Source organism: Choloepus didactylus, chromosome 16, assembly GCF_015220235.1.
Source record: "Choloepus didactylus isolate mChoDid1 chromosome 16, mChoDid1.pri, whole genome shotgun sequence".
Taxonomy (NCBI): Eukaryota; Metazoa; Chordata; class Mammalia; order Pilosa; family Megalonychidae; genus Choloepus; species Choloepus didactylus.
Window position 1 is genome coordinate 39,768,829 of NC_051322.1, and position 16,324 is coordinate 39,785,152.

At 38.3% G+C, this 16,324-nt stretch overlaps 1 long non-coding RNA gene across 4 annotated transcripts in view; it reads left to right on the forward strand.

Moving 5' to 3' along the window:
* Positions 1-16,324, forward strand: part of LOC119511578 — a 165,894-nt gene that overhangs the window by 78,525 nt on the left and 71,045 nt on the right. The window contains exon 4 of one of the 4 annotated variants that reach the window (XR_005212210.1): positions 13,609-13,900. The exons of 1 other annotated variant lie outside the window; for it this stretch is intronic. This is a non-coding gene — a long non-coding RNA (uncharacterized LOC119511578). Of the gene's footprint in view, positions 1-13,608; positions 14,036-16,324 lie in introns of those variants that run through there. 2 more of the 4 variants (XR_005212209.1, XR_005212211.1) reach the window with 2 other exon arrangements.

A 16,324-nucleotide genomic window follows, 5' to 3' on the forward strand; every position in this document is an offset into this window, starting at 1 on the left:
ATACACATAATAGAAATATTTCATATTTAAAAAATCTCCAAATCGATATAATCTTAAGAATTCCTTTCACATTTCATTATATATGTCTGTCTCGATTCCCCAAATACCTTATTGACAGAACAACACCAAAGGAGATACATATTACTAAAAGAGGCTTTGTCTAATTTTTACTTTATAGTTGGAAAAGAACTGGAGCCTGATCAGTCCACTACTGCCATCATTTCTTGCTGTGATACAGCATTGCTGTTAAAAACTGATCATCCATAATCATCCACTGATGATAGCAACCGCTATAATCCCTTAAGATGACCATGGTTTTGCAGGGAGGACAGCTCTACTTCCTCAATTTAAACTCAGTCAAATGCTCCTCCCAGGCTGCAGCAGATCTACTGTCAACCACACCACAGAAACAGAATGGTCATCTTTTTCAGTTGCTGTCAATTCATATCCCAGGAGGTACAAGATTTTCTCCTAAATTCCTTGCACTGTGCATGTACTCTCTTGCCCTTTTATGGGAGACTAACTTCAGTGAATTTGAAATGATTTCTTTTCAAAGAATGTCTAATAAAATGGTTCCAATGAATTTCATACTTATTTTCAGGGGGATCCACCTTTATCATCTCCGGAAGATTTTCTCTTCTTTTTTACTGAAGTAAACAAAACCTTAAATTTAATATCAACCCTTCAGTAGGATATTTAGTTAATTTGGTTTGCTATAGATCAAGAATTTTGAAGACCCCATGTATTAGTTGGGTAATGCAAACCATTATAACGAACGAGTCCTTGATGGTTTCTGGCTTAATAAAATAGGTATTTATTTCTTTCTCATTTAATAGTTCAATGTGACTCCAACAATTCATGGCCCTTTGTTTTCTGCCAATGCATTGAGGGCAGAGAAAGCATACTGGCTTCTTAATTACCTTGTCTCAGATGTTATATCTCTCATGCTCCCATGTTATTAGTGAAAATTACTCAAACCCCTCCCAGATGCAGGGAGTGAGGGTGGAGGGGGGCTGGGAAATATACTTCTTGGCTAGATAACTGCTTCCTAAAATAGCACAATAATGCATAAGAGAAGCATGTATCTTTGATAGACAGAAACTGTCACATTAAATTTATGCCACCACCCTCTGAGCTCTTTAATTTTTTTCCATAGTAAAACCAACCCCTACCCTTGTAACTCATCTGCTCTTCCTCTTGGATGTTCCAAGAGAGAAACCAAATCCCTGATTCCAAATTTGGATGACAGAAGTGAATTACAGTATAGCCGAGGGAGATTCAGACTGGTGTAAGATCCAAAGGGAGCTCTTGCATTTGGATTTTAGGTATGTATGTATGCATGCATGTATGTATGTATGCATGTATGTATGCATTTTATTTTAGGCTGCCATGACCTATGAAGTGAAGGGTTACCAAAAGGCTGAAAGTCAGAGAGATGCTGAGCTATGCTAACATGGATGTCCACCAAAAATTCCCATGATCCAATTTTGTGAGAAACATTGAAAAGTATTGCAACTATTTTCAGTGAATTTATTTGGATTAATGTGTTTATTGAGAGAATTACTTAGAGTTTGTATTCTTTAGGTGCTCACTGTATGCACTTTGAATAAAGTTGTGTGCAATTTTAAAATCTACAACTGACTTCAACTCAGTTTCCAAAAGGAGAGCAGAATAAGGACTCTAACAGAAGTCAATGAAAGAGTGCAGATAATAAACAAAGGATATTTCTGCCTTTTGGTGTTTAGATTCTGATTTTTATTCTCTTAAATAACTGATACAACAACTTTTTCCAACCGTATCTCATACCATTTGCTCCTTTTGTCTTTAAATACTGCGCAGTCATTCCAGGCTTCCAGACTGTACTATTTCCAGCTTTCTCTTTTTCCTCTTTGCATAGCTGACTCTTCTTATCCTTTAAGAGTGGGCTCAAATTTTATCTTCCTAATCCAGAATCTAAAGTAACATCTCCCTAACCCCAACATTCTCTCCGGAACTTTTGCATCATAGCATCCTAAATATTTTCCTCTTTGCTTTCGTATGGACATCTGAAACCATTTATGCAGGCAGGAATCTGTTGCTCCGTATTCGCATATTCACTTGTTCTAGAAATGTAACTTTCTGCTTTGTTCTTGTAAAACTGAACTTAATTCCTTTTAAGAAAATTCTAGGTCCCAATTCACTAGGTAGCAGAAATACTACCACAGTAGAAACAATCCTTTCTCTTCCCCTTCCCTCCCAGACCCTGGATTGTAACTAAATTTTAGGGGCTTAGCAAATCCGCCTAGATAGGAGGTAGTATGTGGCAGAGGATGGGGACATTTTTTATTTGTCCTTTTCTGTGAAACCAATGAAGTTTATGCTGCAGGACCCCTTCCATGGTCTTGTAATCAATTTTGTATTATTTATGTTACAGTAAAATCCCGAAATTGTGTGAGCGGCAAGATTTGCAAACATTTTCATTTGGGGGGGGCCTTTAATTTAAGAGAAATAGTGAAAAATTGCTTGCTCTGATGCCTCTGTCATCAGAGGGACACTTGACACTTCTACTAATATGTTTATCCCAAAGAAAGGGAGCCTATGGGAACATAGCGTTAAAAAGACTGATTGTCTCTGGCAGAAGCAGGAAGAGATATATTTTGGTAACTCCGAAAGAAGAAATTAGATAGGAAGAAAAAAGGAAGTGGGTTTATTGGGTACTAGATATGTACCAGGCACTTTTCATTTACCCATAACTTTTCACACACTGTAAATTACATGATAAATATTATTCGTATCTCTTTATAGAGTAGAAAACTTCAGAAGGATTGAATCTACTTCCCAAGGTCACTTATCTAGCAAGTGGCAGAGTAGACATTCCCAATTCTTTATGGCTTTAATTCTTTTCATGTACCATACCCTATAGAAAGGGTCTCTGTTAGCATGATGTGCTTAAGAATAACACTGTTATGTAGTAGGAACATAATGAAATAATGATATTCTTACTATGTTAGGTGAATTTTGTGCTTAGACATATTTTTGAGACATCTTGTATCTTTCAACCATAGCAATAATAGCAAATAGACAAATGAAACAGAAACACAAATATATATGCACATAAATTACCTTTTGAATGGGAAGGAAGGGGAAAAACTGTCTGTACTACAGTGCCACTTGTGGCCATATGAGAACCATTTTGAAGCAAGAGAATGGAAATAAGACCAGATTGTAGAAAACAAATAGGGGTGGCAGGGGTGATAATCTTATGGTCAGAGAAGAGAAAGCTGCTTTGGAGAGAGGAATAAAGGGAGCAATATAAAAAACTAATTCTCAATGGAAGGAATCAAAGTAAAATAAAAATGAAGCTCTGCCATTATTTTGAGTTCCCAAAGGAGCATGCAAAACAACTTGCTGTCAGAATGAAACTCTGAGTGTTCCCATCAGAACTAAAAACAGGAGCAGCTCTGGTGGTATTATGCTGCTGTCATTTCTTGGTAAATCCGTGTCATTAGCATTGATTTCTTGAGGAGAGATTAAAACAGGTTTAGTTAGGAGAGTAAGGCAGGAGTGGATATTATCCAAGCCAGTGTAGCTCTGGGTCTCAAAGATGACATTTTCCTCTCTGCTTCATTAACTTGCAGAGCTTGTTGAGCTTTGGCTGTTTCTAATTAATTCGTTTACTGGCTTTTTGGAATGTGTATCATCACTGGCAAACCATATAAAATGAAGAAATCTCTCTAAGGTTTTACCCTTTTAATTATTATTTTTATTGCTTAAACGAAGCTCCAGAATTGCTAATATTGACATTTTGGTTTATTCTAGTCATTAGAGTTTTCAAAGGGGGGCAAAAAGAAAAAAGAAAGAAAGAGGAGGAAGGAAGAATTAAGGAGGGAAAATAGTGTTGAGTGGAGGGAATGAGGTGTGGTTGGCTCTCATTTGCAGAGACAAACCCAGAGAAGGGAAAAACAAGCAGCTCTGTCAGAAGTGACTTCCATGAGGTTTTTGCCCTTTTAGAACAGAGCAGGAAACAAAATATCATTAGAGGTAATTCTTCACAGTCTCTTAGACCAACCAGTATTCAGATAACACAGAGCTTGCCACTGCCTGTGCCATTTGCTTTTATTTAAGCAAGTATTCCTAATAAATATGGCACCCAGTTGTTTTGCGTTTTTTTCCCCCTTTTTCATTTGGATAATACAAATAAGAATAACTCTAGGAAAAATAAATTTCAATTAAAGCAAATTAGTAGGTAAATTTGTTTTGCTGATTTAGAGAGCAGCTTCTCAGAAAAGCCACCTCTGGCAGGCCTAATAAGTCAATTCAACCAATGTTAATTGAATACCTATGTAAAAACCACTATGCTGGACACGCGTATAATGCTAAAGGAGTTTGTAGAGGGAGTGTCACAAAAAATTCCAGAGAAATCTACCTTTCGGCATTTCACATCAAGTTTGTAAAATAAGACATGCTCAAATGAAAACATAACACTTGTTACTACCAATATTTTCCCTTCCATATATTGAAAAGAAGTTTGATTACAAGTCCATTTTTGAAGTCAGGAGGCATTTTTCCTGTAGAAATGTGTTTCATACATGGTATTTTAGTTCCCAAGCCACTCACAAAAGCCTGTTTAAGTCATAATGTAGCTGAACTATAGTAACACCCTAATATACTATGAAAACTAAATACAGAATGCAGTGATGTTTCTATGGGACAATGCACACAGAATTTAAATTTGCATCTTCAGGAACGGGTCTCTGCCCACTGTGGTGGGGAGAGGAGTTATCTCAGCTCTAAGTCCTTTGGTTCCCTTTCAGTGATGCTCATAGCTTTGGCCAGGCAGGGTCTGGAGACATGGAGAAAGTGGTACCTGTGGAGCAGTGGGGAGGAGTCAGAGCCTGATGGTGAGGAGGCTGCAGTAACTGAGGCTTCTGGTCTGCATCAATCCCTGGAGAGCTTCGCCTGATCTGGCCAGCCCCTGATTGCCAGGGTGCTTTTCATCTGTAAACCCCAAGAAAAGGCTCAGTTTCCCTCCTTGTTGTCCTCCAGAATTTATCTCACAATGTCTCTCTTTTTAGCCCATCCTAGAAAGGATTATAAAAATTTCTAAGCTTTATTTGCTTCTCCCCCCACCCCTTTCTGTATACTGCTTATGCAAAGGCAGGAAAGATATGGAATAAAAGATTCTTTCCCTTTCTACTTGCATGCCCACCTCCTCCTTTCTTCCGTGCCTTTTCTCATACTGTAGCTTAGACCCTAGAGAAAAAGCCTAAGTCTATGCAGAATAATTCACATTTCAAAGAACAAACAGAAACCAGTTATGCTATCCTCATCCAGAAAAGGAGAGAATGGGGTAATACAATGATATTAAAAAAATAATAATGACTCATATTTACTGACTGCTTACTATATGCCAAGTGGTATTTTAGGTAACTTGCATGTATTAACTCTCTTAATCTTAACAATAATCCTTAAAAGTAGATCCAATCACACAGCTTTGTAGGTGTTGACAGTTCCTGAGAAAGGGATGAGGGGACACCATGAAGCTCAAGGATGCTGCTGTGGAAACCAGTTTATCGACCAGGATGCCCCAAAGCCAGGGTGCTAAGTAAGGTTTTGCTGAGGGGTGTCTTATTGTCCTAGAGCTGCCATAAGAGGGTCCCACAGACCGAGGGGCTTAAAACAAGAGAAAGGTATTGTTTCACAGTTCTGGAGGCTACACGTCAAAAATCAAGGTATCAGCCAGGGCCAGGCTTCCTCTCCCTGCCCTCCTCTGCTTCTGGCAGTGGCTTGCTGGCCATTCATTGCATTTCCCCCTCTGTCTGTGTCTAGATTTCCTCTTCTTACAAGAATTCCAGTCATATTGGATTAAGGGCCCACACTCCTCCAGTATGACCTCACTTTACCTTGTCTAATTCCATCCATAACAACTCTATTTCCAAATAAGGTCACATTCTGAGGTCCTGGGAATTAGGACTTCAATATGTCTTTGAGGGGTACACCACTCAACCCATAATCAGTGCATTTGCTGCTTCTCTCCAGATGCCTTTTCATCCTGATCATCACCACAGTTAGTTCTGCCTCTGCAATTCTGAATTGATTTTAGAATCTAGCAAGGAAAGATAGGTGGGATGAACTTCAGAGCACCACCTTTGGTGTGTAAAAATATCTTTTTCTTAACTTTTCTGTAATTTGACTTCATGTCCAAATATGATTCTCCATTGCACCAAGTTGTTGGAAAATTTAGCACAGTTGTTCTTGAAGTTTCCCCAAGTTATTGTGGGATTAAAAGATCTTATACATGGGTTGGAGGATTGGGCACCCCATCATCTGTCTATATAGGTTACCTTAGAGACATCCATTATTCTGGGTGCATGATCGCTTCAAATTCCAAGGCTCTATAATGCTTCATTCAGATCCATGTCTGAAGCTTGTAAATGTTGACTGAGCCTGAGAACCCGGAGCCCAGGGCCAATATCCTGCTGCCATTCCATTTGGGGTCTTAACCAGCAGGGCTACCAGACTCAGGAGCCAGGGCCACATTACTCTGGGACCAAAAGAACATTCTCTCTCACCTCCAACACAGCCTGGGAGAGCCTCTAATAAGAGGGAGGAAGACAAGTGCATTCTAATTTCACATTTCTTCTTACTGCTTCTTTCAGCCCATATCTCTATGCCACTTGATCTTTGAAAGCATTTTACCTGCTCCAAAGGATTTGATTTTTTGAAAAACAAAAACTGGAAACACCTACTGGCTACTCAAAACTTCCACCCTGGGCAAATTAACAACAGAATCAGAGAACTAGTTAAATGAGAGTAAGAGAAAAGGCAGCTATGAAGAAGACAAAAAAAAAAAAAAAAAAAAAGATAATGATTTCTTAGTATTTCAAAATGTTTTCTTTTCCCAGTATGAATGAGGAGGGATTTCCAGTCAGTGGTAAAAACACAGGAGAAGGGAAGATATAAGGGGAGCTAACCCCTTGTGGCTTCAGCAGGTAGATACTGGGGTTTTCTGCAGCCCCAATTTCTATGAGGTGTAGGCAATCCCTGTCCGTTAGGTGTGGGATGGTTGGAATGGAAAAAGCAGGCAGTGAACTTGAAAGAGGACATGACATGGGGCTTTCTCTGGATTTTGAAAGATAAATAAGATTTAGAAAGGCAGTGAACAGGAAGGAAGACACACTAAATAGGGATCACATATAGAGAACTCTCTAGTTAAAAATAAACACTGACAGTTGCAGACACATAGTTTGGGTGGGGTAAAGTGCAGTCCTTCAGCAGGACAACAAAGTTGAACCATCACTAGGGGAGCTCGGGATTTAGACTTGCCCTCCTGTCCAGGCTCTACCACAAACCTTCGGTGGGACTTGGGCATGGAAGTCAGATTTCTCCTGCAGTGCAAGGAAGTTGCATTTTTTAATACATTTGCTACCTCTGCAGTTTTATGTTGTGATACTGAAAGTTTGGTCCACCATTCAGATATTGGGCATGGAAGTTGTCAATCTTCTTAACCAGGAGTTATGAAATGAGCAATGAGCATATTCAGTGAGCTCAGACTAATGTGGTGAAATACTCTTATACACACATACACACAAACACACAATTTTTAATGATCTCTTTTCTCAAGGAATTTTCATCCTCAAGGTAAAAATCACCATTAAAGGTAAACACCAAGCAAAATATTGTTTTCTTTCATTTTTCCAGTCTGGTTTCAAAAGTCCCCCTACTCTTCTTTTATTCCTGGTATTAGCCTTAAAACTTAATTTTTAGACTATACATCTTTTGTTGCTCTGATTTCCCAGCTCTGTGAAATTAGTCCCAGTGAGATTGTGGTCATGAGTACCTCGTGCACAGATGACCCAACGAGGAGCTGGGGCAGCTTGTGTGGCTGCACTAATGAAACAATTCTCTAAGAACCAAGTCACTGGCATAGAGCGTTTGTTGTGTTTCTATGTAGCACAAATTTATTTTCCAGAGTTACTGAATGGCCATACTCTAAAATGTTTACTTTTGCTTCTCTGAAATGCTGGGATCCATTGTGCAGCTCCCTCTTAATAAAACTCAAGAGTTCAAGGCCTGAAACAGTGTCTGCCCTTCTCTGAAATATCATATAATTTGCTTAAAGTAACAACAGATTTACGAAGAGATCTCACCTCTATAAGGTTTTCTCAATGAAATAATTAAAATGATATGTGGGTTTATCAAGAGGGGAGGATCTTTTAGCATCAGTCAAAATAATTTGTCTCCAATAGATCTTGAGATTTGTTTTAATTCTTTTCCAATGGTGCATTTTTTTCTTTTCTGGCTTCCTTTGGGGTCCAGGAGAGAGTGACAAAGGAGGATGAACCTGTTTGCACTTGGATTTGTCCTTACATGACCATCAGGTGTCCTGGTAGAGGAAGACATTGAGTTTGAAGGAATGCTAGAAAGCAGTCAACTGGAAGAAAAGGAATTGTAGATTTAAAGTTTTTTGCCGTAGTGGTTTTTGAGACAAAGCCTTTGACTTTCATGAAGATCATAATGAGCAAAACACAGAAATGATCCAGTGTTTACGAGTGTCTGAGTTTTGGAGGAGGGAAGCAGAGAGGTGATATAGCGGATGGAATTTGCTGGTGAGTAAAACTTCTGCCAGGCAGGTGGCTAAATCTTGACAAACTGCCAAAGCACTTAACAGCAGCCACCGTTGCTCAAGGCACTCTTCCATGCTTTTAATTTTTTCCAGACTGAAATACCTTGCGCTAAAGGAGCTGCCAGCAACTGCCATCAAGGGAGAGTTATATAAGTGACAGAAAGAGAATTTAAGTAAGTGTCTGAGCCAGGTGAGGCAATAGGTGGGCCTTCTGGTGATGGAGAAATGGCAAGGAACAAAGTGAATGGGGGTGGTGGAGAAATGTGAGGGCCTTGGTAAACTGTGCAATCTGCTCTTTAATCTTCATAGAGGTTAGATAGAGAGCAAAGTCCTGGCTAGCTCCAGAACAGGAATTGTGCCTGTCACCTCACTTGGTGTGTCCCAGTGCCTGGTATATAGCCATAAATATTGAATATTGATTTAAAAAATGGAATGGGAGGAGACGGAGAGGATTAGAAGGGAAAGAATAGACTGAATTAAACCAGGCGATGAGCTGTGAGTAGTTGCAGTTGTCTTTGAAAGCTGGGGCACTGATCTGGAGGTGTGGATTCCAGTTCCAGCTCTGCTCTGTCTGCCAGTATGACCTGGCTGCACCGGTTTGTATATATATTGTCCCCCAGAAAAAGCCATGTTCTTTGATGCAATCTTGTGGGGGCAGACATATTAGTGGGGATTGAGTTGGAATGTTTGGATTAGGTTGTTTCCATGGAAATGTGCCCCACCCAACTGTGGGTGATAACTCTGATTGGATAATTTCCAAGGAGGTGTGGCCCCGCCCATTCAGCATGGGCCTTGATTAGTTTACTAGAGCACTATACAAACTCACACAGAAGGAGTGAGCTTGCCACAGACAAGAGGGACACTTTGAAGAATGCACAGAAGCTGAAAGAGTAGCTGCAGATGAGAGACATTTGAAGACAGCCACTGAAAGCAGGCTCTTGCTCCGGAGAAGCAAAGAGAGGATAAACGCCCCAAGAGCAACTAAGAGTGACATGTCCTAAGAGAGGAATGTCCTGGGAGAAAGCCATCTTGAAACCAGAACTTTGGAGCAGACGCCAGCCTTCCCAGCTAACAGAGGTTTTCTGGACACCACTGGCTATCCTCCAGTGAAGGTACCTGATTGCTGATGTGTTACCTTGGACACTTTATGGCCTTAAGACTGTAACTGTGTAACCAAATAAACCCCCTTTATAAAACCAATCCATCTCTGGTGTTTTGCATTCTAGCAGCATTAGCAAACTAGAACACTGGCCCAAGCCAAGTGGCCTCTCCAGACCACAATTTCTTCATTTGTTAAAATGACAACAACAACAACAAAAAACAATGGCAAACAATAATTAGATCATGTTTAATATAACTTCTAGGTCTGATATTGTATTTCTTTTTTTTTTTTTAAGAAGACTCAAAATGGCAGATGTTCAGGGAGGGCAGATCTTGTTACAACATGATTAAAAGTAAGACATAAATGTAGTAATTGCAGTTGGAAATTCTAGCATCAAAGCAGTTACCTGTCCTTGGGGGAAGTGAGCTATTATAAAATATATCCCTGAGTCTTCATTAACATTAACATGATTAAGAATTTATTTTGAAACTCAAGCAATATATGACTTTGTCTGTAGATGTGCCATGACAAAATGAGAGCCTCAAGCAGGAACAGCTTTGAAAGAACCTAATAGTTTTTGCTAAGTTTAGCAGGACTTACAATTTTATTTGTTTGCATGTTTAGCACCTGGAATATTACTTGACCAGGAATGAAATTCCCATTAGTCATCTTTTCCTCCTCTGCCCTACACAATGTATCTGCTCACCCCCAGGAGGTTTATGTGGACAATCTTGACACTCAGCTTGGAAAAGAGAGTCATTCAAGATGAAATAGCCAATATCTATTCTTGGAAGTCTATGAAGTACAGAGAAGACCAGACACATGGCCACCAGAGTGATGTGGCCCTAGGTCATCCAGAAAAGGGACTGGCCCTAGAAAATACTTCTTTCACCTTCTCAAAGAAAATCTCATTCTCCATAGAGCAAAACATTTCTTCCAATAACTTGTAATCATGCTGGGTGTATACATAAAGGATAGACAAATATTTTCTGAGATGAGTTTGAAGAGGAGATATTAGAGCAGAAGGTGCCACCATAAAAGTTCCTAGGTTTGAGGCTGGAATGTCACTTTTGTCACAAACTATTTCTAAAAAAAGTTCAAGTAGGATTTTGTCAGTCAGTGTATTTTATTGTCTTATTTATTTAATTTTATTATTAAGGATTTACATACAATCCTAACAGGAAATGAAAAACAGCAGCATGATATAATAGAAAAAGCATTGTTCCTAGAAATAGAAGATTGAAATTCTGGATGTGTAGCCATGGGCAACTCAGTATCACTGAGTTTCATTTTTCTTTAAAATAAACTGTGAAATAAGAGGAGATGTAATAATGACCTTGATGGACCTCTACAATCCTATTTTTTTTCAACAGCCTATAGTTAAGTTTTAAATTATATGGTACAGCTTTTAGAGTCTAAATGATCATCATCACATATGCATGGAATACCTAAGGCCAATAGAAACTTCAATTTGAGACTGTAGAAAATGAAGTTGCACAGGTAGGGTTGGGATATCCTATGGAGAACCCTGAATCCCAGGATGGAAATTCTGATTTGGTGCACTTAATTCCTTCCTCAACTAATTGCACACAGGGAAGTTATTGGGGAAGACAGATATGAAAGACTAGAAAAAGTGTTCATTACTGTAATAGTAACATTCCTATATCAATCTGGTTCCCATACAACTCATGTGAAAACATAGGATTCTGCTATTGTTTCACCTTAAAGATCAAAAGTAGACCAGAGTTAAGGAATCCTTTCCCAAATCTCAAAGCAAGTTAAGTGACATAGTCAGGAGTTGAACCCAAATCTCACAATCAGACTTTTAAAGCTGGAAGAAACTTAAAATCCTCTAGTTTAAGAACCCAAGTTCACTTTAACAAAACATGTGGTTCAAAAATCTTTTGCTTAAAATTTTAAAAAGAGACAGATTTAGCCAAGCTATTTTTCAGGTATATGACTAAATTTCCCTTCAAAATGTATATTTTTGTCTTTGCCCAAGGAGCTAGGCAAGTTATAATACTTTCAAAATCTGGCTTCTTTGATCTCACTCTCCTGTTTTCCTAACTATTGTCTCTTTTTAGTAGTAAAATGCTTCCCTAAATCAGGGTCCTAATACCATCTGGTTCTTTTCACTCTGCCTAATCAATAACCTGTACTTCATGGTGCTTTACCTCTGGTGGCATTTTCTTACTTATTTTTGTTTATTTCCTATCATCCCAAGTTGCACAGAAACTAAGTTCCATGAGAGTATCATACTATTTCTGCTGACCTCACCATCTTACCATCTTCAATCTTAATGCAAATCTAGCCCTGCCCTTCTCCTATCCTAGGACACCCAAACACATAATTGATATTTGCTGGCTTATTTGACATTATTTTGTAATTGATATTCCAGGTACTATCATAAAATTGCAACTAAGTTTAAATATTGTCTTGCATGCATTCCTATATAATCTTTAATTTTTAATTCCTTTTTATGCTGTTGTGTTTTACTAGAACCTATCCTTTTTCTTAACTGCTTATAAGGTATTATGCCCCACATTTTTTCACAAGGTAAAGTTGGAATAAAAGATATGACTGAATATTTTTAAGAATGTTCAAACAGTACATCAAGTTTGAAGCCTATATCACATTGAATTTATAAAGTAACAGTGCTATATTCATTAAGCAAGAATTTATCATATCATTCCTGAACTAGACCAGTTCCTTATTAAAGAGAATATAAAACAGTGTCTACCTTCAAGAAATGTATGGTTTAAACTAGGAAACATTCCTGATAGAAAAAATAAATAGCACTGTACAGAAGTCAGTTGTGGTAGATTATGGTAGAAGATGATAAAAAATTATTTTCTATGACTCCTTCCCTTGAATTTGCGTGGGCTATGTGACAGTGTGATCAAAGAATATGGTAGAAGTAATACTGCCAGTTTATGACCCTGGATTTTAATAGACTGGAAACTTCTACTTCCTGTCTCTTGAAATACTTCCTGTGAAACCCAGTTACCATGCTATGAGGAAGTCCAATGGGCCTCATAGAGACACTTATGTAGAAATGAACGAAGGCTCCCTGATGGCAGCCAATACCAACTTGCCAGCCATGTAAGTTAGCCATCTTGGAAACGGATTTTCCAGCCCCAGTCAACCTACTTGAGCTTCCTCTACTGGAACACAAACAATTCATTGTCAAAAAGCCCTGTCCAGATTGTACATCTTGAGCAAATAAATGATTGTTTTGATTTAATTTACTAAGTTTGGAGGTGGTTTGTTCAGTAGCAATAGATAACCAAATACAACTATTTTGTTGTTGTTTCTAAATGCTCTTTACTCCATATGTCCATTCAGGTTTCTCTTCAAACTTACCTCCTTAGAGCGGTCTTTCCAGATCACCACCCCCTCCCCAAAATAATACCCTGCAACCCCAACAATGTCTCCTTACCTCACTTTATTTTCTTGTCATAGAATACATTTCTGAATTAATTATTATATGTATTTATTTATTTATTTATTTATTGTCTTCTTCCCCACTATAATATAATATCCCTGAGTAGAGGGAGTCTCCCTTTGTTTATGGTTGTACCCTTGCTTCTAAACTAGTGCCTGGCAGACTGCAGATTCTTAATAAACATCTGTACTAGAGCCGCTCAGAGAAGGGAGAGAGAATAGAGACTTCTCATATTCAGTATCAAAGAAGATTTGTTTCACAAGCTGGACAGGGAAGTATGAGAAGAATTTAGAGAACTGAGATGGGAAGAAAGAGGGAAAAGTAGATCCTTTAGTTAAGAAACAGAATAAATACTAGTTCAAAAGAGAGAAAGGGCATTGTATAAGAAAAGTGTGTAGACTATTTTGAATGGAAAAGATGGTGATTATATAAAATAATATTTTCATTTCCTCCTAGTGACCACTCATTTCTTTAAAAGTTTCTGCCTCAGGAGTGGCAGCTATCCTCCAAGATGGCTCCTAATGCTGCCCTTCTTCTGGTATACAGGCTTTGTGCTGTCCCCTACCACAATGAATAAGGCTGACCTATATAATCTGTAGGATATGCCTATATGACGATGTGTGACTTCTGAGACCATCTCACAAATGACTGTACAGCTTCTGCTCTGCTCCCTGGGATCACTGATTCTGGGGGAAGCCAGCTTCCATCTCGTAAGGACACTCAGCAGCCCTGTGGAGAGGCTCACGAGGTGAGGAACTTACGCTTCCTTGGCCACAGCCATGTGGATGAGCCATTTTGAAGCAGATCTTCCAGCCCTATGCAAGCTTTCCAATGACTGCAGTCCCAGTGGGTATCTTGATTGGAAGCACATGAAAAGACCTTGAGCCAGAACCATCCAGGGAAGCTGCTCCCAAAGTCCTGACCCACAGATTGTGAGATGATAAATTCTTATTGTTCTTTCGGTGGTAAATTCTTGGGCGATGTTTGCAAAGCAATAGATAATCAATATACCTGAATTTCTTAACATTCTCTTTTGGTCTCCCCCTTTCTCTGGGCTGGTCCTCAGTTTCCTCTCTGTTATTTTCTTTAATAGTGGTGTTTCCCAGGTTGTAATTTTGGACCTTTTGCCTTTTTCCAAATAGAAGATATCTTAGGGAATTCTCTTCCACCCATGACTTCAGTTATCATCACTATGTTGCTATTTCCCAAATCTATATTTTCATCCAAAATGTTTATTCTGAGTTAATGATAATATATCCAGATTCCCTCTGGATATGTCCACTACTTGAACAGAGTATTTCTGAAATTAATCTTGGCATTTACCTTCCACACCAAATATTCATCCTATATGGTATTCCTTGTCTGGATGATCACTTTATCTTTCAGGCAATCATCCAAATCAGAAATACATTTCTAAAACAATCTGACACATGGTCCCAGTGTCTGCACATTGTATTCTATATTGCAACTGAATTCTATATTGCAATCTCTGAAAAAGATAACATGCTTGGTATTTTTTCCTCTGAACATGTTCATCTCTTTAGGTGGACTATCTGCCAGGTAACCCTTACTTATCTGCTACTTATCTTTCAAGAGCCAGTTTGGGACATTTCATCTTGAACTCTCTCCCTGAAATCCTAGAATCCACTACACTCCTTCCTTTGGGCTCTTACAGTACTCTGTTTTCACTCACCTCTTCTGTTTGCCCTTACATCATATTGTACTTGCTTGAGTACTCATCTCTCTGCTCTACTGGGCTCTAAGCATCTTGAGGTCACATCTACATCAAATTTGTTTTCATGTGTCATTTGTCAGGTGCCTGAAAACTGGTATGGATGCAAAAACTGCTAGTTAAATGTTGAATGAATAAGGTGGAAAAGATACACTGGAGTCCCATTGCCAAAGACCTTGAATGTCAGACTAAGGGATTCAGAATGTATCCTAGACAAGTCTACACAGTCCTTGACTTCATTAGTTAAATATTTCATGAGCATTTCTTTTGATGACATTATTCACTGAAGGAATATAGAACTATCAAGTTAACAGAAAAAAAATGGGATAAGCCAATGGTGGGAGGTAATGTTCTCTCATGATCCATAAAAGGACAGAGGAAAGAACTAGATGAGCTCTAAGATCTCTTATAGTCTATGATGCTATTAAGCATTCTGTCTAAAGGTTTATTGTTACATTGCAGGGACTTAATTTCTAAACTGAGCAATTCCTGACCTGATTTTCTAGAAGCTGGTAAGTCACACAGGCATAAACTTAGAGGCTTTACTGGTGTGGGTCATTTGTAATGTGCAGTGCTTGTAGCTTATATTAGCATGGCTTTTTACAGATCCTTTAATATGCATAATCTGACCCAATATTGAGATGGTCTTTAGAAAGATAGAAAATTAAGGGGAAAAATATATATGAAGTGATTTCAGAAGATTTCCCAAGTGCTAGCAGACTAATTTGAAGGGCCTTAACTGAATTCTGATCAAAACCTCCTCAAATCTCTCTGTCACACCTGGATTTGGCCATCTGGCTACTCCATTTAAATATTTCCCAACCATGATTCAGCAGTGGGGATGTTAGATTTGGGCTCAAAATTGATTTTTCCCTTTGTAAAAGATTTGGACGGTGAGCTTAAGAGAGCAAGCTTGATTTATGTCTGGTTTGATGGATATTTTCTAACTGAGAATTAGTGAAAATATCAAATACATGATTTTATGTTTGAGGTGATAATTTTATTCCAAGTAACTATTTGGCATTCATATATAATATGATCATAATGAAAAATAATACTTAGTTAGACTCCATTATGAGCTAAATAAAGTGGCGATACAAAGCAAAAGACAAGGTTGTTAACCTTAAAACATTAAAAATATGATTTCAAAGATAAGATGCATGAGAAGAAGTGACCAAAACTGTGCTTGATAATTGTGTATAGCAGAACTGAGACTACATTATACAGACACTTTAAATATTTTATTTCATCTGACTATCATAATAACACTTTAAGGAATTTTAGCCCCATTATCAGATGAGAAAGTTGAGCTTATGAAATTGAGCACATCTCAAATGGGACTCAGTTCTTACTCTACAGATTATTTCTTCTTTCTAATTTGCCATTCTTCCTCTCACTTACTTTTTCATGAATTACCACAACATGAGTGATATGGAAAAT